The sequence below is a fragment of the Tenrec ecaudatus genome, chromosome 12 (assembly GCF_050624435.1).
Source record: "Tenrec ecaudatus isolate mTenEca1 chromosome 12, mTenEca1.hap1, whole genome shotgun sequence".
NCBI classification, from domain to species: domain Eukaryota; kingdom Metazoa; phylum Chordata; class Mammalia; order Afrosoricida; family Tenrecidae; genus Tenrec; species Tenrec ecaudatus.
Genome location: NC_134541.1, coordinates 64,151,329 through 64,177,729, shown reverse-complemented (window position 1 = coordinate 64,177,729; position 26,401 = coordinate 64,151,329). Strand labels below are relative to the sequence as shown.

The following is a 26,401-nucleotide window of genomic DNA, read 5'->3' as shown; positions in this document are numbered from 1 at the left end:
GAATTCTCAGCCTGCAGTATGGATTATGACTTACTGTGAAGACCAAAATCCTCACAACTGGACTAAGAGGTAATATCATAACTGGAGAAAACAGTAAAGTTGTCCAGGATTTCATCTTGCTCAGATCCACAATCAATGTTCATGGAAGCGGCAGGCAAGAGATCAAAAGATGAGTTGCGTTGAGTATATCTGTTGCACAAGCCCTCTTTTGAGTGTAAAAGAGCAAATATGTTATTTTGAGGACTGAGGTGCACCTGACCCAAGCCACGGTAGTTTGGTCACCTCATATGCATGTGAACATTGGACATTGAGTAAACAAGACCGAAGGAAAATCAGCGCATTTGAATTTTGGCGCTGAGGAAGAATATTGAAAGTCCTCCAAAACTCATTGCCATTGAGTCAATGCTGACGGTAGATTTCCAAGGCAGTAACAGTTTACGGGAGTAGAAAGCCCAGTCTTTCTCCCAAGAAACTGCTGGTGGTTTCGAACTGCCAACCATGCAGATTGCAGGCCAACGTAAATGCTACACCATCAGGGCTCCTGTTGAAAGTACTATGGACTGCTGCAAGGACAAATTATCTGTCTTGGAAGAAGTACGGCCAGAGTGTCCTTAAAGGCTAGGATGACAGGGCTTCACCTTACATACTTTCAAGAGGGGCCAATCCCTGGAGAAGAACATCATGTTTATTAAAGTGGAAGGGCAGCAAAAAAGAGGAAGGCCCTTAACATGCACATCCTTTACAGAAATCCTCTACAGAAACTCTGCAGAGGCTGGAGCTAGGCTACCGACAGGCAAATCATGGGTGGTAAGACCATCTGGTTTCTTTAAAGCACCAGGCCCCTCTGCCTCTAATGTCACTTATAGCTGACAGCTTCCGTGTTCAATGTCAGAGACAAATTCCTGACATCTCAGCCACTGTCCTGTGGCCTCTGAATATCCATACTCTGCCCCAATTTCCATTTTACAGGTGGAGACGATATGAAAATTAACTCAGCTGATCCAAAGGCGTGGGATGAACTTAGAGCATCAGTGAATGCAGCGCTTGCCTTGAGATCACAGCTGTACAAAGATATTTGGAACCCACTCACTTGCCTCTTTCTTTTCTCTCCAACAGGTCAACAGGGGCTGCCCCAACCAAGTGCAGAGTGTGGGGTAGCCCCTACACAGACTAAAGAAAGAGGGCACACCTCTCTCCAAATTATTCATTTTGTTGATGAGAGCGGTCAAAATGCAAGGGGAGGTGATAGTTCAATGTACAAGGCTGGCCACCTCTAGACGTGTTCAGTTGGGCCCTTAGAAGACGATAGAAGGAGGTCGTTGATTCCTAGAGCGTTCTCCTTGGTTGGTCAAGACCTGTGTAGCAGGGACAAGTAATCACTATTCTTTGTCATGTTCTCTTTCTCGTTTTTTCCATGACATCTAAGTGGCAGGGGGGAGGGGAGAGGTTGAAGGAATGGCACCACCCTGTCCTTCCATCACCTTTCTCTTAAATTTGTTCATAGAATTACATATCCTCACATTCCCAGGAATACTAACTGTGCTTTACACATTTCTATTTGTTGACATTAACCAAGTCTACCTCCTGTCCACCCCAACCCCCATTCCTACCTATGGATAGCTACTGAGATGGAATTCATAACAATATCATAAGTACAGACTTTTCCAGAAGTTATTCCTGGGAATCTGGGAGAAGAAAGGTGCTAAAATTTGAACCCGCATGCTTGGAACTCCAACAGTGGGGTTAATTAGGTAGAATAACCAGGGTATATGAAATGACACTCTAAGAAGCTACTAGACTACATATTGACATAAATCCCAGCATGCTCAGCCTCCAGAGAAACAGTAGACACAGAGGGAATGAGAATAAACTGTAGTCACAAGTCTGGATATGAGGGAACTCAGGTACTTAGTTATGTGAATTTAGACAAAATGCCTAACTTCCCTCCCAGGCCACATTTTTCTCATGTGAAATGGGGTGATAAAAGTACCTGCTTCTTAAAGCATTTTAAATTATCATTTAAAGGAGATCAGACCTGAAACAGCTATGTGTCAGCAAATGCTAATTCCTTTGGGGGTTATTTTTGTTACCCAGTCTAATTGTATGCAAACATTCAAACATGTATTTGTTTTGTTTTAAATTCATGGTTGAGTCATCCCCCCAAAATTCTTTTTTTTATGCATCCCTAAGTTTATTGAAGCAGTTTCTATAATAGCAAAAAGATGGAAAATTTCTTTTTTTAATTAGGTTGGTGGCATCTTTGGGAGAGGATTCATCTGAAATTAACTTGTAGTGAGGAACTTTGAATTTCCTCAAGAATAAAACTGTGACCAAAGCAAGTTGCAGGAAAGATTCCCAGATACGCCTATAAATAGAAAAAAATGGCCCTCTAATAGATTGCTCCATCATTGTCTATGATTTAGAGAAGAGAAATATGGGGGGAAGGACATGTTCACTTCAGACATTCAAACTTTTCCCCAGTCCCTCTGCTATCAGTCACTTACCTTTGACATTTATCACATCCACTTTATAGTCTAGCATATAATCTTCTGTAAAGGGCAGCAAAAAAGAAGTCCCTCAACTAAATGGATTGACACGGTGGCTGCAACAATGGACTGGAGCATAGGACAATTGTGAGGATGGCACAGGAGCATGCAATGCTTCATTCTGTTGTGCGTAGGGTCGCTATGAGTCAGAGTTGACATAGTGGCTCCTGATGACAACAAACAGTCCACTTGGATATTCCATCTCCACCAGGGTAGTGGCATTGAAAAATTTATTCTGGAGGTTAAATGGGAGCTTGGGAACAAGGTTTGTGGACAATAGATTCTTCCTGGAGACATTAGAACATGAATTGGAAGGTATTGTATGTTTGGAATCACCAGTCCTGGATAATCGGGAGTGGTGTCAATTACAAATCATCTCAACTTTTATTCTCATAAATGATCAGTAATTTCTGGAAACTACATTTCCAAAATGGTTTCTCAGAGTTGAAAGTGGAACAAAAATCTTTTTTTTTGGTACCAAATGTATCTCAAATTTGTTTCAGTCATTCATAGAAAGAACTCAGGCCTGAAAATTTGGAGAAGTCGCTACAAATCCTGAGGTGGGCTTCTGATTCTCTAATTACTTGTCTGAAACAAGAGTGTTAAACAAATTTCAATGATTTTCAAACAACCCCCTTAGCAGTTGCTCTCTTATTTTTCCCCATTAAAGACTATGTGTAACACAAACATGTGAGACTGGTGAAGATAGAACTAAATGGTCAATGACCAGATAAACAAATAATTTTTTATAAGTGACACTTTTGAGACCAAAGGGGGTACTATTAAGAATGTTTCCAGGATTATAGGTGGAAACTGGGATGTACATTTACCTAACGATGGCCAGCCTATACAGCTACCCCTGTTATAAGTTAAACTGGTCCCCATTCTTGTCTGCGTACTCTGACGTCCCCAGAATGTAGTTCGTGAATCATTGACCTCAAAGATAGCTGATGCTTCTTTCACTCCATAAGTGGAGAGTCAACTCGCCAATCACAACCAATCTTTTTAAATGAAGAATTGAACAAAACGAAGGTGTGTTAGGCCAGATTGACTAGAGAAATTCAGTGACACTCAAATATGTATAAAAGAGAGCTTCATATCAAGAGGTAATTATATATCAAGCAAACATCCCAGCCCAGTCCAGAACAAGTCCATCAGTCTGACAGTAGTCCGTAAGTCCTTGTGCAGTCACAAGCAATGATGCAAAATACAGGAATGTCACAGGCCAATAGGTGCAAAGTCATGTGGATCCACTGGCAGGGACGTATTTCCAGGTCTCCAGCAGATCTCTGAGAGTCGCTAGCAGGAAGTGGAAGCAGAAAGAAAAGGGGAGGTTCCCAGCACCCTCCTTATGAGAAGGACATCCCCACAAGGAGGCATCATCAGTCTGTGACCTGGTTAACAGGCTAGACTCCACCCTACACTTCAAGTTGACATAAAATTCTGCAACTTCCACAGGAGGAAAGGTTAAAGAAGCATATCATCAATACTCCATTCTTAAAAAGAACCTGATTAGAAAACACTGACCTTCTATTAAGGATTAGGGGGAAATTTGGAAATGGTAATAATTGAACAACATAATGTCATTGATTTGTACAGGTGAACAATGTTGGTGTGGCAAAGATTTTGTTACATACATGTTAATGCTCAGCATAATCTAAGAGAGAGAGTCAAGGGCTCAAGTAGAAAATGTTTTGGAAATGATGATAGCAACATATGTACAGGTGTGCTTGATACAACTGATGTATGAAATGTCATAAGAGCTATAAGAGTCCCCAATAAAATGATTTTTTAATAATAATAAATTAAGAAAGAGACAAAGCTGTGTGCATATGACACAGTCTCAAGCACACATCTATGTAATTAACCTTGACTCTGCTGCCCCTCAGCTCTCTTGTCACTGTAGGAATTCAGTGAGTTGAGAAGTGGAGAGGACTATGCAAAAGGCCAAGAGCCAAGAACTACCCCTAATGGATCATTCCAGATTACTTCAAATCCTACAGTTTCAGTAAAACCTTGGCCCAAGAATGACTGGACTCATAATAGAGAACCCGGGTGGCTAGTAGCCCTTGATGGAGGAGCCTGGGTGGTGTAGTGGTTACACGCTGGACTGGTAAGCACAAGGTCCACATCGAACCAGCAGCTGCTCCGTGGGAGAGAGACAGGGCTTGCTCTTCCTGTAAAGAGCGACAGTCGCATCAACCCAGAGGGGCAGTTCTAGCCCCCCTGTAGGCGCACGGTGAGTCAGCATTTACTCAATGGCAGTGCATGAGATGGCCCTTTGATCATCTCAAAGCAAATGCACTTCTTCATAACTAGCATCGTGTGAGTGATGAGGCTGATGGAGTAGGGCCTGCAGGGTAAACGCCTAAGAGGTTCGTCTCTGAGTTCCTTGGCCTCTTTGAACCTTTGCACTACCCTAACTAGCACTAAGTGTCCAACATGCTGCAGAAAGAAGCCTACATTTAAAAGACGACACTGTTATCGAGAAGTTAAATGTGACCATCAGACCCTACAGGGATTCCAGAAGGTTGGCATTTCTTATTGCTTAACTTTCGTGATCCCCCAGCCTCCTCTGCTAGTGTGGCTCTCCTTAGGCCTTTGCACCCCTATCATTTGGAAGTACCCCTCCTGTCCCTGCTTTCTTTCCTGCTAAGTCTGTGCACAGAAAACACGGGGCCCAAGCCTTGGCAGAGAAGCTTACCCTTAGCAGGATGAGACAGCGGTTAAGAGGAAGGGTGGATAACACTACCCCGACTCATAGCTGCCCGGAGAGGATGTGAGTCATCACAGGTACTCTTCTGTAAATGCATGCACACACAAATGTACACACGTCTATGAACACACAAACACCCATTCATACATACACACATAAGCAGGTGTTCACACACACGCTTCCACACATGCACACACACATGCCAGTGCACACACACCTAAAATGCCTGTTTGCAAATATACGCACAGTTTCACAAATGCATAATCACACTCCTTTATGAACACTAAGTACACATGTGCATATAATACATACATGTACACTATGTACACAGACACATATGAAAACACAGCAGGCATACACACATACACACATACACACATACACCAACACCACTCATTGTACAGAGGGAAAAATAAAACCCAGAAATATTCTCAGCCAGGCTCTCTTTCACCAGGCCTCACCAGCCTCTGTTGGATCTGGCTTGTTTCGGTGAAAAATGAATCCTAAAGCTCTAGAGTCTTCTCCGTGATTTATGGGGAACTTTACTTCCACGCGGGCTTTCCTCTGCAGCTGGGAAGTCAGAGGGGAGAGAATCATGAATGGGTACTAAGATGAGAAGCAGATGTTTGGAGGCTTCACTGGGAGGGAATTCTCCACCTCCCTCCTCTCTTCATGAGCTTAGAGGGGCTCAGTCCCTGAAGAGCAGGGGCTTGAGCTACCTACAATTTACCTCGCCCCCACCAACTCCAACTCCATGGCTTTCAGACAGCCTGCCATGTGGAACGCTATCTTCTTGGGACACTTGTTTCTTATTTTAGTAAGAACAAATTAATTGTAAGTTCTCTGATCATCAGTCCCTTGTTATCAAGGTTCATGAGCTAGTGAGCAAGGCAGATGAATAACATCAAAATCCACGGTCATCAAGTCAATTTTGACTCATAGCAACCTTAGAGAACAGAGGTGAGCAGCTTCATACGGTCTCTTAAGCTGTAAACACTCATGAGAGCCAGCATCCTCATATTTCTCCCACGGAACAGTTAATGCTTAATGCTTAGCCCACTGTCCCACGTGGGCTTCTTGATCAAGAAACGGGCCATTTCAAAGGGGCCGGACTGTGCTATGGTAAGGGAGGCTGTTTCCGAGAGGCATAAATGGTCAGTGGACTGCCTAAACCTGGTCACCTGCTTCTGAAACAGCACAGCCATTAGCAATGCCAGGGAGCAGTTCTACTCGGCCCATAGGGGTTCACCGTAAGTTGGAATCAACTTGATGGCAAACGGTTTGCTTCAGGGTAGGATTGGAGGCACCTGGGGAAAAAGGCCTGGCTACTTTCCCAAAGCTATCATTGAATCCCTATGAAGCTCAGTTCTACTGTGATATAGACAGAATCACCATGCATTGGACTTAATTCAATGGCAACTTACTACTATTTTGTTTTTAATGATAGACGTAGGCACTGAACACTTATAGACATATATAGAGGTGGCATTGGTGAACCTACTTTGGGGGCTCAAGGGAGTCCTGGAATGTCAGAGACCATCTGAGATGAGTTTTGGAGATGTTAACCAATTGCAGGTGGATGGATGTCATTCTTGAGGAGTGGTGGGTGGGGGGAGGGGATAGTAAATACCCAGAGACCTGCACGACAGCCTCTGGAGCTGTGCTATCACAATCACTTTGAAGACATTCCCTTATTAGGTGTCAATAGATTCATATATATTAGTCAGGGGAACACAGTGATTAAAAAGAAGACTTCTGAAAGCAGACTGCCACAACCTAAGCCTCTGCTCATAAACATCACACTGAATAAACATCCTCATCTCTCTGTGGCTGTTACCTAATTTTCAAAAGTAAAGTTAATATCTTATAGGACTGTTACAGGCAAAGCATGAAATATTTGAAAGTTGCTCAAAATAGTACCTGACATATAAGAAGCATTGTGATAGTTTTTGTGTCCATTTGTCTGGGTTAACATTCTCTGTGACTTGAAAGTTAAATCCTGGTAATCCTCCATGATATGACCTAACATAATGTAATCACTTTCATAATGGGATCTTCTATGAGCAGCCAATCCATTGTAAGAAAATTGGGATGGAATACAACACCCTTACTAAGATGACAAACTTGATGCAACCAATTGAAATAACATTTCCACCAGGTGTGAACTACTTTCAGCATAAATGGATGCAATGGGAAAGCTTGCTTGTTTTCTGCTGGGTCTGGATCCTGCATCTGAGTCCTTGACTATGTTAAACTTGGTTCTCTAAAACAGCGAAATCAGTTCTTTTTTTCCTGTTAAACCCTCCATATTTTTGTAACCCCCCCCCTCCCGCCATTCTTCTCCTTTACCTGTCCCCACCTCCATCCCTGGCTTCCTCGCAGTCATCAATGTCTTGTCTCTTGGTTTACTATTGACATTCTTCATTTAACAATGGTGATATTAAGTATTTATCTTTGTTAGATTGAGTTTGTTAAGCATAATGTCATAATGTTTCTCTAGCTTTGTCTATATTTTGAAGGGCTTAAAAGAGTTATTATTTTTATTGATCTATAAAATTCTGTAGTATGAATGTTCCAGAGCTTTTTTATCCATTCCTCTGGGGTTGGGTTTTTGGTTGTCATGTTTTTGCTATTGTGTAAATTGCTACACTAAACATAGATTACATATTTCTGTTGTGTTATAGTCTAAATTTCTTTAGGGTACATAACCAATAGAAATATTGCTGGATCATAAGGTACTTGGATTTGCATTTGTTCGAGGAAGTGCCATACTGATTTCCATAATGGTTGTATAATTATATGATCCCACCAGTGATGTAAAAACATTCCCATCTCTCCACATCCTCTCCAGCATTTGTTCTTTTGTTTTATGGAATGTTTCCAAAAGTGTCAATGTGAGGTGATAATTTGTTGTTGTTTTAATTTGTATATCTCTTCTTGCTCTGATTTATTAGTAGACCCAATGCAAGCCAAAAGGCAATGATAAAGCATTGCACATGTTATCAGGAGAGACTGGTCTCTGAAAAAGGACGTCATGGTTGGTAAAGCAGAAAGCCACCAAGAAGTAGCAGGATTCATACAGTAGCTCCAACTGGCTCCAAAATAGTAACAATTGTGAGGACACCACAGAGGGACAATTCCATTCTGTTGTTGATTGGGTCACTATGGGTACAAATGGACTCAACTGCACCTAACAACATGGCATATCTAAAACTATGAAATGCTAAAAACGCCAGCCATTAATTATTTTAAAAACAAATCTTCCCAAAATAACAGTGGTGATATAAAGAGGTTTCCATATAAATAGACATTTTTTTAAATTTAAAAACCAGGCAAACCTTACAAGAAATACTAAAGGCAATTCTTTGTACAGAGGACTAACAATGAAGACCAAAACTGAAGATTAATATACATGACAAAAGCACACCGACATTAACCAAGATATAGAAGCATGCATCATAAAATAAATATCCCAAACAGAAAATATGGAACCAGGGTCAGTAATTTGTAAATGAAGAAAATTACAAAATAAATAGAGTAAATAAGCAGTGCATTTAGTTGTGGAACATGGAGAAATACAGATTTCAAGATGGGTCAGACTGTTTTCAACTTGGGAAAAATTAATAAGTTCCAATGTAAATTCAAGGAAAATGAGTAAACCTTCTCATCAAAATAAAGAAGAGGAATATTACAAAAGTTTACTAAACAATGTAACAACAGAAATGAAGAAAATTATAAGTAACCCATAAACAAATTGAAATCAACATGGAAAATGATATGGAACAAAGAAGCTAGCAGCACCACACACACACACACACACGCACATGCACACATACACATACACAACAAAGGACATATATGTCACTGATATAATGGATCTGAATGAATTGCAATGGATATAGATTAATTTGTCCACCACTTGTCCGTCGGTTTATCATCTTGTAGTGACTTGTGTGTTACTATGATGATGGAAACGATGTCGCCTGTAATTCCAAAGCCATCAGGGTCACCCCGAGTGAACAGGTTTCACAGACGACGAGGAAGGAGTAGACTGGCCAGTTTTGAGTAGCTAGTCATCGAAAACCTTATGGACAGAACCAAAACACTGTAAATGGACTAGATGCACCAGGCAAGAGACAGAGTAGCAGAATTGATCAATCTTTTTTGATGCATAAAACAATGCACAATATAGTAAAGACAAAGATAGATGCTTGATATTAAGCACAAACCATACCTCACTGTTAAGATTTACATACAAATTTAACTGAACAAAACAGATCTATGGCTTCCCATAGGTTCCAGCTGGACATTGATTAAGGAAGACTGATGATGCATTTTAACTGTGATGTTGGAGAAAAAAATTTAAAGGACCATGGACCGCTGACCGGACCAACAGATCTGTCTGGAAAGAAGTCCACCAGAGAGCTCGTTAGAGGCAAGGGTGATGAAACCTTGAGTTGCATAATTTGGACACGTTGTCAGGAGAGATCAGTCCTTGGGAAAGCAAATCATGCTTGGTAAAGTGGAAGACCAGCAGAAAAGAGGAAGACTTTTGGCACGAGGGTTGACACAGCAGCTTCATGGATGGGCTCAAACATAAGAACAGCTCTGAGGAGGGCACAAGGCTGGGGAGTGTCTTGTTCTGGTCACTGTGAGTGGGCAGCAACAACACTAACATAGCTACCAGGACACTTAGGGCGAAATTTCATGTTTAGTCCAGTAATTTCCTTTTCCATGTCTAGGTATATCATTTCTAATAAGCCCTGGTGGCGCAGCGCTTAAATGCTTGCCTACAAACCAGCCAGTGGTTTGAACACACGGACAAAAAAATCTGGAGAGCCAAACACTGGTGAACAGTGACTGTGTACCAGGAATTATGGTAAACACCACCATTTTTTATTGTCACAAAACCCTATCCCATCACGCCTCACAGCATCCGCGTATTGCTTACAGTATTCCCTGCGTCTGTAAGTAAGGAAAATAAAACTGTTGTCCAGGGTGACAGAATTGGACCCTAAGTCATGCTGAACTCAAAGTCTACATTCTTTCCATAGCCCGCACTGTACTTGCAACTCAAGATAAATGCATAAGCGTGGAAGACTGAAGAGAGAACAAGGTGATACAGGTCTTGAAAATTATAGAGAAACATCTGGTCTGATTGTTGACAGTAGATGCAATGTAGCGTCTGATGTGGAGTTGAGAAAGATGAGTCATTTAGCAACATACGGGGCATACCAGAAATAAACCCGAAACCAGACTCCTGGTACTGGGTTGATACTGACTTCTGGTGACTGAATACAACAGGGTAGAACTTCCCCCTGTGGCTTTCTGAGACTGTGATTCTTTTTTTAAAACATTTTATTAGGGGCTCATACAACTGTTAACACAGTCCATACATATACATACATCAATTGTATAAAGCACATCTGTTCATTCTTTGCCCTAATCATTTTCAAAGCTTTTGCTCTCCACTTAAGCCCTTTGCGTTTTCAAGACAGAAAGCCTCGTTTTTCTCTTAAAGAGCAGCTGAGTTTCAAAACTGGCTAACACATAAAACCCAAATAGGAGACTGCAGTGAGTTCATGAAAATTAACTAGTAAGAGGAACAAAGAAACTAGGCAAGGTGAGAAAGGAGGAAGAGAAAGAATTGACAAAGGGGAAAAGCAGACTTTGAGATCAGAGTAACATAGGATTAAATTCTGTCACCCTGGACAATATTTTTATTTTCCTTATTTACAAATGTAGGAGACACTCTCAGTAAAGCAAGGCTGTTATGAGGCGTGAATAGTGGATGGTCTTGGTGGAGATCATAAAGTTCAGAGAATTAGGAGAGAAGGAGGGATGAAAACAGGAGAGTCAAGGAGGAAGTGAGAGACGTTATGGTAAATTGAGGAGATTTCAATGGATACACTGAATCAGAAAGTATGCTAATTAGTGAATATAGAAATACGATGTGCTCAATAAATCTTCACCTAATTCAAATTAAAACTTTTGTGTAGAATAAGTAGGAGAAGGAAATATAAGATAAACTAAAACAAAACAAAAATGTCAGTGAAAGTGCAACAATCAATGGCTCTTAGACATTCCAAAAGACAACAGAAAACACAGTATTTGAAAAAGAAGAAGCAAACTATCTTTATTTGCAGTTGATATGCTAAAATAAAGAATTCCATGGATATCTAGAAATCAACTGTAGTAGAAATAATCAATAAATCTAGCAAGATTGCTCAAAGAAATTTCACATTATTCTTATAAACTAGCAAACAATGATAAGTAAAATTTCAAAAAGCTCCAGTGTCAGATGTGCAAGAATGCCGCACTGAAAACAATCAAATATTCCTAAACTCACTCACTGAGTCACTGACTACTCACAGCGACCCACTGTGGGTTTCTGAGACTGGAACTGCTCATGGGAGTAGAAAGGCCAGTCTTTCTGCCACGGAGCTCCTGGTGGTTTCAAACTGCCGACCGTTTGGATTGAAGCCCAAGGTGTAACCACTACACCACTAGATTCCTGCAAAATATCTCTAGGATAAATTAAAGTATTGGCTTAAGTCAACAGAAAGGTAAACCATGTTTATGGAAAGGAAGATTAAATATTGTTAAGATAACAATTCTTCCCAAATTAATCTATAGAGTCCATGTAATCTCAATCAGAATTTCAGAAACTCTTTTGTAGTAATCAATAAGCAGATTCTAAATTTCATATGAAAATTCAAAAATCCAGAGGAATTTAAAAACTTTAAAACTCACTAAATTGGAATACCTACCCTATGCAATTTTAAGATTTACTATAAAGTTTCAGTAACCAAGAACATTACTGATGAAAAATATATTTTATCTATATCTGTCTATCTACACACACACACACACACACACACAAACACACAAGGGGTCCCCCCCCCCAAAAAAAAAAAGAAACTTAAAAAAGCTTCATTGAGCAGAGTTTTCATAGCACACATTTTTCTGTGGTCACGGTGAATTTTTTCGTAAAAGCAGTTTCGCTCAAACTTTGTTTTTTTTGTGATGGCCAATTTAAGAGAACATCATGTGGCTGTGCAATTATATTTCCTGCTTGAGAAAAATGCTGCATAAACTGTGTGATGTTGAACACAGCTTGAAAGGACAGTGCTACAGGAAAAACTCAAGTGTCTGAGTGGTTTTCTCACTTCAAAAAAGGTGAAATGTCTGTTGATGACAAACCTCATTCTGGACATCCATCACCTTCCCAACTCATAGTGCATTTGGAGTTTATTCCACCAGGTCAGACTGTTAATCAAGCTTTCTATTTAGAGGTTCTGAAAAGATACTGTAACAATGTGACACCAAAAAAAGGACTGATTTGTGGCAGAGGGGTGACTGGTTTTGCCACCACGATAATGCACCTGCTCACACAGCCCCTAATTGTGCCAGTTTTTGGCAAAACACAGCATGCATTTCTGCCACAGGCACCTTACTCACCTGACCTCGCTCAGTGAGACTAATTAGTTTCTGCCAATGAAGAGGGGCATGAGAGGACAACAATTTGATGACATAGAAAAGGTAAAGAACAAAATGAGGGAGGTGCTGTCAGCCATCCAAACAGATGAGTTTGAAAAATGTTTCCAAGAATGGAATTGCAGATTTGACAAATGTAATAAGTGTAATGGAGAGTATTTTGAAGGTGATAAGGTTGTCTTGTAAAAAAATTAAATATATGTATATGCATGGATTGTGATAAGAGTTGAATGAGCCCCTAATAAAATGTTTTTTTAAAAATTAAATACATAGTTTTGGGGGGAAACCTATGGTAGCAGCCCACTGAGTAACTCAATGCACCACCAGGGCCCCATAGAGTATCATAGAGGAAACTGACTGTGGTAGCAATTGTACAACTCTACTCAATGTGATTGAAATATGGAATGATATATGTCATATATATTCAATCCCAACTAATTAAAAATAAATACATAAATAAATTACAACCAAAAATATAGAGAAAAATGCAACAACAAAAATAAAAACCATAAAGGATTCAATAGTAAATTCATACATATTTATTCAATTAATTATTGTCGAAAATTTTAAGTAATTCTATAGGTACCTCTGTTCATGAATAAAACCATAACAATTGAGTATCTGCATGTGGAGTGGGTGGAGTGGAGACCCAAAACCCATCCGTAGACAATTGGACATCACCTTACAGAAGGGTCACAAGGAAGAGATGAGCCAGTCAGAGTACAGTACATCACCAATGAAACATAAAACTTTCCTCTAGTTATTTAATGCTTCATCCCCCCCCACTATCATGACCTCAATTCTACCTTACAAATCAGATTAGACCAGAACATGTACACTGCTACAGATAAGAGCCCGAAACATTGGGAATCCAGGATAGATAAATCCCTCAGGGTCAACAATGAGGATAGAGATACCAGGAGGATAAGTGGAAGGTGGGGGAAGAAAGGGGAAATATATCACAAGGATCAACATATAAGCCCCTCCCAGGAGGACAAAACAACAGAAAATGAGTGAAGGGTGACAGAAGACAATGTAAGATATGAACATAATAATCTATAACAACTTATCAAGGGTTCATGCAGACGGAGGTAGATAGAGAGGGGGGAAATGAGGAGCTGATATCAAGGGCTCAAATAGAAAGAAAATGCTTGCTTTGAAAATGATGATGGCAACATATGTACAGATGTGCTTGACACACTGGATGAATGCATGGATTGTGAAGACATGTAAGAGGCCCCAATAAAAGTATTTAATAAAAATAGTTTTTTAAGGTTACTCATAGAAAGTATGTTGGAAATATAATGAAGTAGGTAGCTTTAACTTTCAGAAAGTTGTAATATTTTGGGGAACTATTTAGTTAAACTGATCAAAGGTCTTTAAAATGCTCATATATTCCAATTCTAGCAGTTCAGTGAACAGGGGAAAATTTAACTAAAGACTAATTAGTTGCTTTTTTATCCTAAAAGGGAAATATGAATTAAACTAGAAACATATAAAAAGAGAATTCACTAGATAAAGGTACATTATGAATTACAGTTCATTTTTTAATTGACACACAACTAAACACAAAAATTAACAAATAATGTTGTAAACTTAAATAGAAAATAGGAGTCCTCGGGTGGTACAAACATTTAAGCATTCAAATGTTAATCAGAAGGTTGGCAGTTCACACCCACACAGGCATCTCAGAATTCTATTGATGAATATTCAATTTATTTATTTTCAATTGATTAAATTTTTTTTGGCTGCCAGAATTGTGGGTGCTCTGGATTTTGTGTGTGTGTGTGTGTGTGTGTGTGTGTGTGTGTGTGTGTGTGTGTGAAGGAAAAGCTTTCCAGAATATTCACTCACAATCGCAGAACCACGACTACCAGATTGATACATGTCATAATTAAGCAAGGAGGGCATTAAAATAGTAAGTATACGGTAGTCCTTGACCACCATTTACTGATGCCCCCAAGGTAAGAGATCCAAACCAAAGCCTGAGAGCCAACAATTCTATACCCTCTGGATGGCAGTCATCTGCTTCTTATCAAATTAAGGAGTTTCAGTCTTAAGTTCAAGGACTGCAGTGAGTTTGAGGTAAAGCCTAGTTCTCTTATTGGGGTTTTTTAATCAAGTCCTTCTGGTGTAGCCTATAAGGTATGTTGTACACCTGGAAAGAACAAAGTCTAAAGTCTCAGTAATCTATAGTACACAACCTGTGTCAACAGGCCTGGATAGAAGCAGGGTCAAAACTGTTCAATTAAGAACATAGTACTAGGCATATGGTATTCTCCTCTTGGGTTGTACTTCAATATAAGTACGATTAAGCATTTTCCAAGATGGAAAGTCACTCATCTCTGTTTTCCTACCAACAGAAATCGAGTTGCCTCCACCAAGACATACATGCCTTCCTCCCACAATCTTGGCTTGATTTCCAGTAAGGTTTGCTTATCACTCTGCTAGAAGTGTCTGCTGATTTGAGTGGACCTTGGCACGATTTTCTATGACAGCAACTAAAAGGTATTGTCCATCTCCCTACCAAGGTGAAAACTGACCACAGCTGAGATGAGGTCTCCTCTGTTGATGTGGTTTTTACGATGTACACATACGTCTATATATGTCTTTTTGGGGTTTTTAGTTAGGTTTATTCCTAGGTATTTCATATTATGTGCGACTATTGTAAGTGTTATCATTTGCTTGATGTCTTTTCAGAGCTCTCTTGGCTAATATATAGGATTGATTTCTGATTGTTAACCTTATATCCTGTTATTTTACCAAAACTCTCAATTATTCCCAACAGTCTTTTTATGGAGTCCTTAATGTTCTCTCTATATATAATCATATCATATGAAAATAGTGAGAGCTTCATAACTTCTTGGCCGAATTGTATTTTCTTGATTTCCTTTTGTTGTCTAAAGGTTCTGTCTAAGACTTCCAGCACAATGTTAAATAAGAGTAGTGATAAGGGGCATTCTTGTCTAGTTCCCATTTGCAGGGGGAGTATTTTTAGTTTTTCCCCATTGAGTGTGATTTTGGGTGTTGTTTTTTTGTATATGAATCTTTTTTATATATGACTTTTATTATGGTGAGGAGTTTCCCTTCTATTCCTATTTCATTGAGTGTTATTTTTAGAAATGGGTGTTGGATACTGTCAAATGCCTTTTCTGCATCTATGTGATCACATGGTTCTTATTCTTTATCTTGTTTATCTAGTGGATTACATTGATTGTTTTTCATATGTTGAACCTTCCTTGCACCCTTGGTGTATATATCCCACTTGATCATGATTATTTTTTTTATTATATTGTTGGATTCTATTGGTCAAGATTTTTTGAGAATTTTTTCATCTAATTTTTGCATTAGGGATACTGATGTGTAATTTTCTGTCATTGTGGGTTTTTCCCTGGTTTTGGAATCAGGGTTGTGCTGGCTTCATAGAATGAGTTTGAGAGATTGTTAACCATATCTTTATTCTGTAGTAGTCTGTGCAGAATTGGTGACAGCTCTTACCTGAATGCTTGGTATAATTCCCCTGTGAAGTCATTCAGGGATTTTCTTGGTTGGATATTTGTTAATGATCTTGTCTATTTCTTCTTTTGGAAGGGTCTGTTCAGGTTTTCTGCATCGATTTGTGTTGATTTGGGTAGACAGTGCACTTCTAGGGGGTTGTTTTTTGTTTGTTTTGTATTATCAAACTTGTTGCATTCATAGTACTGTGTTATCCTTTTTATTTTATTCATTTCTGTTTTGAAGTCATCTTTTTCCTTTGTGGTTTTGAGTCATCTTTTTCCTTTGTAATTCTAGATATTTGAATCTTCTCTTTCTTTTCCTTTGTTAAGTTTGCCTGCAGTTTGTTGATTTTGTTTATCCTTTCAAAAACTCAATTTCTTGTTTTTCATTTGTTTATTTCTGCTCATATATTTATTATTTTATTTGTAAGGTTATTGGAGGGTTCAAGTTGTTGTCCTTGTTCTAGTTTTTGGAAGGGTTATATTAAGGGGTTAATTTTTTATTTCTCTTCCTTTTTACATGTGTGTGTAGATTTTTATGAATTGTCCTCTGACAATGGCTTTTCTGTGTCCCAAAAATCTTGGTCCTGATGTGTTATTATTGTCTGTGGCAAGGAATTTCTCCCTTTCGTCCCTTATCTGATCTCTTTTTTAGCATTTTTAAGTAGTATGTGGCTCAGTCTCCGTGTGTTTTTCTTTATGTTCCTGTTTTTTCTATTGTTGATTTCCAATTTTATAGCTTTGATCTGGAAAAAAATGTATTGTAGCAACTCAATGTTTTTGAACTTGTTGACGCTTTCCTTGTGGCCTAACACGTGATCTATTCTATGTACTGTACATGTTAGAGAAGAATGTATATTGTGTCGTGATTGGGTGGAGAGGTCTAGATATGTCTAAGAGGCCAAGCTCAGTGATTATGTTGTTTAACGCTTCTATATCTTATGGAGTTTCTGTCATGATGATCTGTCTTTCCTTGAGAGTGATGTGTTGAAGTCTACTACTATTTTTGATGAGTTGTGTATTTCTGTTTTTCAACTCTGTCAGCATTTGATTGATGTATTTTGAAGGTCTTTCATGGGTGTGTATATGTTCCTGATGGTTAGGTGTTCTTGGTGTATTGTTATTAATCATTATGTAGTGCCCACTCTCATCTCTCCTTGTTTTATTTACCTTGCAGTCTCTAGTCAGAAGCATGTTCCTCATGAGTGTTGCTGTTCACTTTATAAGCCTGTCTATTCTTTGGCTGAAAGATGGTCTCTATGACTGGATTCAAGTTATAAGGGGGTCTAATGGCCATAGTTGCAAGAGTTCCACCAGTGATTTTCATGTTTTTTTATGATATTGGATTTTGTTCCCCATTTTCCCCTACTCTGTCAGGGAACTTCCACTGAGACCCCAATAAGGGTGGTGAGCAGAGGTAGCCGGGCACCATTTAGCTTGTTCCATGTCAGGTAAGTGGGAGCGAGCTCCATTAGTCCTTTGTACCTGTAGTCTCCTTGGGTAGTTTCTTTTGTTCATCCAGATGGGAAGAGGCCAAAGATTTCTCTTCACTGGCAGTTCATAAAATTTTAAGAGTCTAGTTACTCCTCATCAAAATAGAATATAGAACACTGTCTTTGTGGGCTATGTCAGTTGACCTAGATTTCTACAGATCCTAAAACAACAATCCAGTGACTCAGGCCCTAAAGATGTTTGTTTCTATCTAAGAAGTTTTCATATTTTTTGCTCTCTATATGTTCCACTATAGGCATGGATATATTCATAGTATGCACAAATATATGTGTAGAAATACATTCTGCCATACACATGCACACACACAAAAACATATACAAATACATATACCTTACTACATATGTTCAGCTCACATCTACCTACCTACGTATATATGTAAATCAAAGTTTAGTTGAATAACCAATTTTTGAGAGCATAACTTCCTCTGTTTGTTGACTATTTGAATGTGAAAGGTCACTTCATGTTTTTTGCACATATTTCTTTTGAACTGTTTCTCTTTTGGTGCTTGAAATGTTGGAGTTTCCTATAACTTTTGTAGTCAGCCGTTTAAACTACTTGCCATAGCTTACCATACCCATATTCTTGGATTTCTCTTCTCACTCTGTGGATTACTAGCGCTTTGTGATTAACTCAGTTCACTCACAAGAATATTCTCCAAGTTGAGAAGCCCCAGTGGCCTCATGGATAAGGCATTGGCCTCCTAAGCCAGGGATTGTGGGTTCGAGTCCCATCTGGGGTGCTTTCTATTTTGTTCCCTTAAAATTACTTTTCTTCTTTCCTAAACAATTAGTGAGTTATCATCATGGACTTGACTAACTTTGCTAGGAGAGGTTGTAAGCGTGCTTTTACCAGCTGTTAGGCTTGGTTTGCAAGAGTCAGCCATTCTCCATTTGCCCCCTATGAGCCGGAGGTGCCGCAAGGGTTAGAAAATAAACTAAATTAAAAAAAAAAAAGAATATTCTCCAAGTTAATCTACGCCATGAGGTGCTCCATGGTTTCATCGTCTTTTCTAAAGGTTTGTTGATTTATTTGTTATTTTTCTAGGAGCTAATCCAGACATCATGCCATCCAACCGTTCAATCATATCAAGAAGTGTTGTGCAATTGCAACCACAATCAGTTTTAAAACATTTTTCCCTTCTTGAGTTCCTTGATATCAGGGCCCTTCTACCCACTCACATTCCCCATTGTACCCCCTAGGAACCCTTATTTCTAGTATTGTCTCTTTCCGGTTCTGGGCTTCATATACCAAAACACACATAGCCGAGAGTCCCAAAGGCTACCAACAATGAAAAAATAATATTCTATTGTATGTACCAAATTTTCTTTATCATTCTTCTACTGATGGACATTTAAGTTGTTTTCATCTTAATGCTATTTTGAACAGTGCTGTGGTGAACATTGGCATACATATGTCTATTCATATTATGAGTCTTACTTCTTTAAGAAATATTCAAAGCAGAGGGATTCCTGAGCTGTATGGACATTCTAACCCCAGTTATTAGAGGTACTGCCATATTGCCTTCCCCAGTTGTTGTACATATTAACAGTTCCATCAGCAGGGTTTCAGGGTTCTAATCGCCCTGGAGTTCCTCTAGCATTTACTCTTTTCTGTTGTTATACATTTGGCTGACATTGTCAGTATAAGGTGGCATCTCATTATTTCTTTAATTTGCATCTCCTGGATGGCTAGTGACCATAACATTTCTTCATATGTTTGTTCGCCATTTTGGTATCATTCTTGGTGAATGGTCTGTTAATTTCCTTTGCGCATTTTAAATAGGATTATTCATATTTTTCTTATTGAGTTGTTCAAGTTTCCTACAGATTGTAGATTGTTAGTTCCTCTTCCATTGTATTATTGCTAATTTTGTCCCCCTTTTAGTGGGTTCACTTTTCACTCATTTGTTGAAGTTTTTTGATGTGCATAAGTGTTTCCAAGTATTTTTCCATGTCTTTCAAGTTGTTGAATTCGTTAGAGTACATAGCTTCATAGTACTTTGTAATTATCCTTTTGATTTTATTAGGGTTCATTGTACTATCCCCTGTTTCATCCCTCATCCTTACAATTGACACTTGTTCCTTTCTTTCTTTGGTTAGGTTTACCAGTGGTCTATCAATTCTGTTAATCCTTTCAAAGAACCAACTTTTAGCTGCATTACTTTATTCCATATTTTTCTTGTTTTCCCTCTCTTATATCTCAGCTCTGATTTTTATTATTTTTTTCCTTTTGCTATTAGTAGGATTGTTCTGTTGGCACTGCTCTAATTGGTGTAAGTTTTGTGCCAGCATATCAACCACAAGTCTCTCTTCTTTTTCATGTGTGCATTTATTGCAATCAGCCGTCCTCTGATAAATTCCTTTGCTGTATCCCAAAGTTTTTGATAAGTCATATTTTCATTCTCATTGACCTCTAGAAACTTCTTGATTTCATCCCTGGTCTGAGCCAATACCCACTCCTTTTGCAATAGAGAATTATTCATCCTCCAATTTTTTCCCTTGTTTTCTTCAGCGTCTTTTTGTTGGTTTCCAGCCTTACAGCACAGCGATCAGAGAGAGATCTCTGTATAATCTCTAATCTAATCTCTCTGGGTTTGAAATTACTCAGGTTCAACTTGTGTCCCAGCATGTGGTCTATATTCAAGTATGTGCCATGTAGGCTTGTAAAGAATGTGATTTTTTTGCATTTGAGTGAAAAGCTGTGAAAATATCTATTAGGTCAAGTTTTGCCAATTGTGCTGTTTAGATCTGTAGCGTCCTTGTTGAGTTTCTTTCCCTGTGATCTGTCTTTTTCAGAGAGTGGTGTATTAAAGTCACTTACTATAATTGTTGAGCCTGTGATTTCTTTTTAATCTTTTGGAGAATTTCTAGGGGCTCTCGTTGAGTACATATATAGTTATTATGCTCACTGGTTCTTGGTCTAAAGTTCCTTGAGCATTATATAGTGCCCCTCCTTGTCTCTTGTTATGGTTTGTACCATGAAGACAATTTTGTCAGAGATTATGATTGCTACCCCTGCTACTTTTGCATTGCCATTTGCTTGGTATATTTTTCTCAGGCCTTTAATTCTCAACCTGTTTTTGTCTGCAAGCTTGAGATGTCTCTCCTGTAGGCAACAAATCAATGGGTTATGTTGTCTGAGCCAGTCTGTTAGCCTCTACCTTTTAATGCCTGAATTCAGTACATTGATATTCCATGTTATTACATCCACCTGTAGACTCTGTGGAGCCATCTTGTACCTTTTGTGTTGGGTGTTTTCCTACCTACATGTTTTATCAGTTTGTGGTGTGTGTGTGTGTGTGTGTGTGTGTGTGTGTGTGTTTCATTCTTGCCTTCTTTCTACTATTGAGCTAATGCTATCCTGGGCGCTGTTTTCTCTTTGTTGTCCGCGGGGTGGAATTGTTCTATGTGATGGTCTCTTATTTGCCCAGTGCCATCTTCCAGAGATGAAGAGCACTGGGTTCTCTCTCGGGGGACTCATGAGTGCTTTGATGAAATACTTGCAAGTAGCTGCACTGGTGGTGATCAGGCTACCGCTGTATCTTCCTGTAGTTTCACTCTTATCCTATCCAACCAGTATTCTGTTCTTTGAAATGTGAGCAGGATAGTCCTCTCATGGGGAGCTGGTCATGTGGTTATGGGCCCACACGGGTGGCGTTTCACTGGCTAATCTCTCAGTAAGCCGTAGTGATGTGTCTCACGGTGTTTGGAGTGCTTCCAGTGGTGTGTGGTGTTTCCCTCTGCAACTGGAGTGCTGTGAAGGGCGCATGAGTGTACTCGCCTGGGTATAGAGCACTGTAAATGACAAGTGGAATTACCCTAGTTAGAGAGATCGCCTTGGAGGTTGGGTGGCTGTTCCTAAAGAACCATGGAGCACCACCTACATTGGGCAGAAGTTCCCCCAGTCACTTGTAGGCCTTAGGGTATGGGTGGGAATTCCCCCAGCCATTTGAAGGGGAGATCCCCCAGTTGCTTGGATTATTGTGGATGAAAGGCATGATTTCCCCAGCTGCATGAAAAGCCAACAAGTGCAGGTGGGAGCTCCCCCAACTGGGTCGTCAGAGTTGCCCTAAGTGGAGGGGGTGGCCAGGAGGCCACTAGTGGCTTGTGAAAGAAAGCAATGGAAAAGAGAAGAAAAGGAGAAAGGAGCCCACGGGCAGGGGAGGCGGACACCTCTGCGCTATTAGGGCATCAACAGTCCTGGTGCAAGCTAGGACAACAAGCTCATTTCCCTCTCAGTGATCCTACACACAGCTGGGGAGGTCCTGCCTGTCCTCAGACCCTACACAGGGCTGAGGGAATACACCCCCCCCACCTGCCCTAATAGCTCAGAGGTTGCCCCCTCCCCTGCCCCTGGCCAACTGGAATTGAATTAAATTATTCTGAAACTGAGGCTTGGCAGTCAAGGGGTCTTTGTCATGTGATAGCCTCTGGGCTCTGTAGCTAACTTCTGGCCTTCTTTAGCATGGGATCCCTTATTATGCTAATGTGTGTTAAAGGACTCCTTCTACCTGTTGCCTTGGAGTGAAACAATGAGCCTGGGATGTGCAGTTTTTTTACCAAGGAGCTATTTTTTCTCTCTTTTTTTTATATTGGGCTTATGGAGTGCCCTGGTTTGGGGGCTGTCACGCTGACTCCCGGAGGAGGAGATCCAGCTTATCAGAGTTGTTGTTTTCTTCTCGGTCAACCGGAACTGAATTCGCCCCTGGACTATGACTATCCGCTTTTTTTCTGCTGCACAAAGACCTGACTCAGGTAAATTTCCTTCTTTTTCAATTGTTCCAAATCTATGGCTATCTGCAGACCCAATCCCCAGGCTATGAGCTCAAGGCAGCTAACAGCACGGGGAGCTCTGGTGTGGGTCCTGTGACTAGCTTTCAGAGGTTCTCCTTGTGTCTGGGATTATGTTCCCTTTAGGGCATCAGCCTGGGGAAATCCTGTTTACAACTGCCGGCACCAGCACCATGACAGGCCATATAAAACCAAAGTCTGGGGCAGGTTTAGCTCTAATTTCAGATTCCTGGACACTGAGGTAATTCTGTCAGAGAAGGCATCACCTGTCCCAGACTGACCAGTAGGGAGCAGCGACCACCATCCCCAATTGACCAGTCAAGAGAATACGCACGGAACTACTCGCCAACCACCACTGGACAACGCTGATGCCAGAAGTTTTCTCCAATAAGTTTAAAGAACAGCAACACTGGACTGCCCCCGTCCCTAGCCCCATAAAATCCCAGGGAACAAAGAACTCGGGGCTGATTCCCTTCTGGATGCTGGGTCCCGCTGCACAGGGCAGTGCAGGGAAAAAAGCCCTACTTGAGCTAGTCCAAAAATAAAACTCCTTTTGCCGTGTTTGCATCTCAACTGGTCATAATTCTTCCATGCGCCCAAGGTGAGCTCGCGTTCCCTTCCCCAATCTAACAGTGGCTCCTCAGCTGGAGCCCCACAAGCCCAGCATGCTGAACCTAGAGAAAACTAGTGTAATCTTTGTTCACTTTGTGCATGGAAATTTTAAAAAAGTGGGGTTCAGGACAGACTCTAGTACCCTGATTCTAATTTCAGGACTCCACCTCCCAGTCTTCTTCACTTTACCTCCCAATTTTCTTGTCTGGCAGCAGGAGCTCCAGGTGGGTGAATCCTCTTCAGACTCATGAAACACATGCAATGATGCCAAATGCAAAAAGATCACAGGGCAGTGGGTAGAAAGTCTTTGAATCTGGTAGGGGTGTAAGAATCTCAGGGCCGACAGGTGTCTCTATGTGGCTTCTCCAGCTAAGGGCACTAGCATAGTTTCATGTGTCTTGTCAGTAGAGTGTCTTTCAGGGAGTGAGCCAAGGGGCAAGTGTCTCCTGCCTCCAAGGAGGAAATCCATATATCCCAGAATTCTCAAAAGAAAGCCATGCCCACACATTGGCAATGATTCAATGACAGGGTGGACTCCACCCTTTCACTCTTAATCCTCCTAAGTCCCAAATTGACACCAGATTATATAACTACCACAGAAAGACTGATATTTTCACAAGTATAAACCTTTCTACCAATGCACCAATCAAGGAATGGCAGACTTCATTTCATGTATTTTGGGTACGTTATCAGGAGACAGCAGTTCCTGGAGAAATACAACGTGTTTGGTAAAGTATAGAGGCAGTGAAAATAAGGAAGGCCTTTGATAAGATAAAGGTGCATTGACACAGTGACTGAAACAATGGGCTTGAGCCTAACAATTCTGGTGATGGCATAGGACCAAGGCAGTGTTTTGTTCTGTTGTACAAAGGCTTGTTATGCTTTGGAACTAACTCAACAGCACCTAACAGACCACAGCATCCATGAACACCAGCCCCTGTCTGTTAGTTTGTTGTACTGTGGTGGCTTGTATGTGACTGCGTGATACTGGATACTACGTCACTGGTGTCTCAAATATCAGCAGGGGAAGCAGAGTCATGGGATCAACTTGCACATTGCATTGCGTAAATCTGTTGTACAAAACCTCTTCAAGGTGTTGAAAAGCAAGAATGTTACTTTGAGGATGAACATGCTCCTGATCTGAGCCCTGGCATTTTCAATCATCTCGTATGCATGTGAAAATGGAGAATTAATTCATTTGAATTATGGTGCTGGCAAAGTACCACGATTGAAAGGACCATGACTGCCAAAAGAATAAACAAACCGGTAATGGCAGAAGGGGAGCCAGAATGCTCTCTAGAAGCAAGAATGGTGAGACTTCACCTCACACACTTTGGACGTGTTGAGATCAATCTCTAGAAAGGGACATTACGCTTGGTACAACTGAGGGGCAGCAAATAAGAGGAAGACTTTTTATGAGATAGATTGACTCAGCGACTGCAACAGTGAGCACAAACATAACAATTGGGGGTGGGGGCGCGTCTGGGACTGATCAGTTTAATGTCACCTAGCAAGAAGAACCTCCATGAATGTGGAATATTCTTCCATTTATGTAGGTCTCCTTTGTTTTTTTGTATTAGTGTTCTGCAATTTGCTTTAAACAGGTCTTTTGTCTCTCAAACTGGGTTTATTCCATTGTCTTTTTGCCTGCATGCTTTCTGTTGCATAAAAATCGAGTGTATTCTTATTGCAGGTGACTAGTTCTTTTTCCCTAGATGCTCTTAGAATTCTCTACTTGCCCTTCATATTAGAAACTTTTACAATTATATGTGACAATGTGGGCTTTTCTTGGAGTCTATCCTGTTTTTGTTTTTTCAGCTTCCTGAATAGTGATTTTCTTCTCTTTCATGATGTTAGGGAAATTTTCTTCTGGAATCTCTTGTAATTTGTTTTGGTGAATATTTTGTTTCTTCCTGCTCTGGAATGCCAACAAGAGATAGTAGTATCCCGAAGATGGAGGGAAAGAGAGCGGTACACATCCTGGCCCACCAAGCCCTGGGTACGATGTTCCTGTTCAGAGCAGCCAATACGCAGAGTACCATAGAGCCAGCCCCACCATGAGACACAACATCCCTCACTGACCAATAGCGCTATTGGGGACAACACTGGAGACACAGTGTGGGAATTGTGCCTAATCTGATCCCACCACAACAAGGTGAAACACTAAGGGCTTGCAACAGAACAGCAAGGGGAGCAGAGTAAGAAAGTCTCTTTTTTTCTGGAATACCAAAAATAGACTGGGGCCAGAGCGTGGCACCCTATCAGACTCGGCCGGAAAACACTCCTAAAGGTCAACAAACAGACCTTGAAATATTTGTGGGCTTTTCTTTTTCTGTCATTGGTTTTTTGGTTCTGTTTTGTTTTCTTTTGTTGCGTTGATTTGTTCTTTCTTGTTTTTGTACTTATTGTTGGCTCTGTATATATATATATATATATATATATATATATATATATATATATATATATATATATATAAAATAGACTGGATAAACAATCCAGAGGAGAAAACAACGGGACCAATAGTTATGGGGGGAACACAGGAGAGGGGAAGGTGGGGGAAAGGAAGTGGCTGTTATCAAACCCAGGGACAAAGGAACAACAAGTGATCTAAAATTAATGTCAAGGAGGGTATAGGAGACCTGGCAGGGCTTGATCAAGAACAATGTAACCAAGAAGAATTACTGAAATACAAATGATGGCTGAACATGCTAGTGGGATAAGAGGAAAGTAAAAAGAAATAGAGGAAGTAAATAGAAGGCAAAGGACATTTATAAAGGTCTAATACAGGCATGTACATATGTAAATATATTTATATATAATGATAGGGAAATAGATCTATGTGCATATATTTATAGGTTTAGTATTAAGGTAGCAGATGGACCTTGGACCTCTACTCAAATACTCCCTCAATGAAAGAACACCTTGTTTTAATAACCTGGCATTCCATGATGCTCACCTTCCCGACATGATCACTGAAAACAAAGTGGGTACACAAGCAAATGTGGTGAAGAAAGCTGATGGTGCCTGACTCTCAAAAGAAATAACATCTGGGGTCTCAAAGACTTGAAGATAAACAAGCAGCTATCCATGTGAGAAGCAACAAAACCCACATGGAAGAAGAACACCAGCCTGTGTGATCATGAGGTGTCAATGGGACCAGGTATCAGGCATCTAAGAACAATAAATCATATCATTGTGAATGAGGGGGGGTGCGGAGTGGAGACCCAAAGC

The 26,401-nt window shown here is 40.2% G+C and overlaps 1 non-coding gene across 1 annotated transcript; it reads left to right on the top strand.

The window, feature by feature from the left end:
* Positions 1-18,434: 18,434 nt before the first annotated feature.
* Positions 18,435-18,507, top strand: TRNAR-CCU (transfer RNA arginine (anticodon CCU)). Its single transcript has one exon. It is a non-coding gene; the product is annotated as a tRNA-Arg (tRNA).
* The last annotated feature ends 7,894 nt before the right edge of the window (positions 18,508-26,401 follow it).